Source organism: Eurypyga helias, unplaced genomic scaffold, assembly GCF_000690775.1.
Source record: "Eurypyga helias isolate BGI_N326 unplaced genomic scaffold, ASM69077v1 scaffold22761, whole genome shotgun sequence".
Classification (NCBI taxonomy): domain Eukaryota; kingdom Metazoa; phylum Chordata; class Aves; order Eurypygiformes; family Eurypygidae; genus Eurypyga; species Eurypyga helias.
The window spans coordinates 1-435 of NW_010233032.1; positions in this window are offsets into that span (position 1 = coordinate 1).

A 435-nucleotide genomic window follows, 5' to 3' on the forward strand; every position below is an offset into this window, starting at 1 on the left:
CGGTTGCATTTTGATCCCGTTCCCAATTTCCACACGGGCCCCGTCTTTTTCTTGACGGCGGGGGCTGTATGTTCCCTGAGTTGCTCTCCTCCTCTTCATGGCAATCGCCGCGGCCACGACGACTGCGAGGAGAAGGGCAGCCCCCGCGGCCCCGGCTGCTCCCACAACGGAGGAGTTGCTAAGATGCGCCCACACTGGCTGCTGCGGTAGAACAGGGGGTTATCAGCGCTTCCACGGGGACTGTGCTGTGTGCCACATCCCTCAGCCCAGGCCCCAGCGCCGCAGAGCTGCACTGTGCCGGCAGCAGCGCTGGGCAGGGCCTTCCCCCTTTCCCTCTTTAACAACCACCATCCCCGCCACATCCCTAGGGAGTCCAGGGAATACAGCAGCAGCCTGGTCACCCTTTTCCTGCTCCCCTCTTCCCCCCGGCAGCCC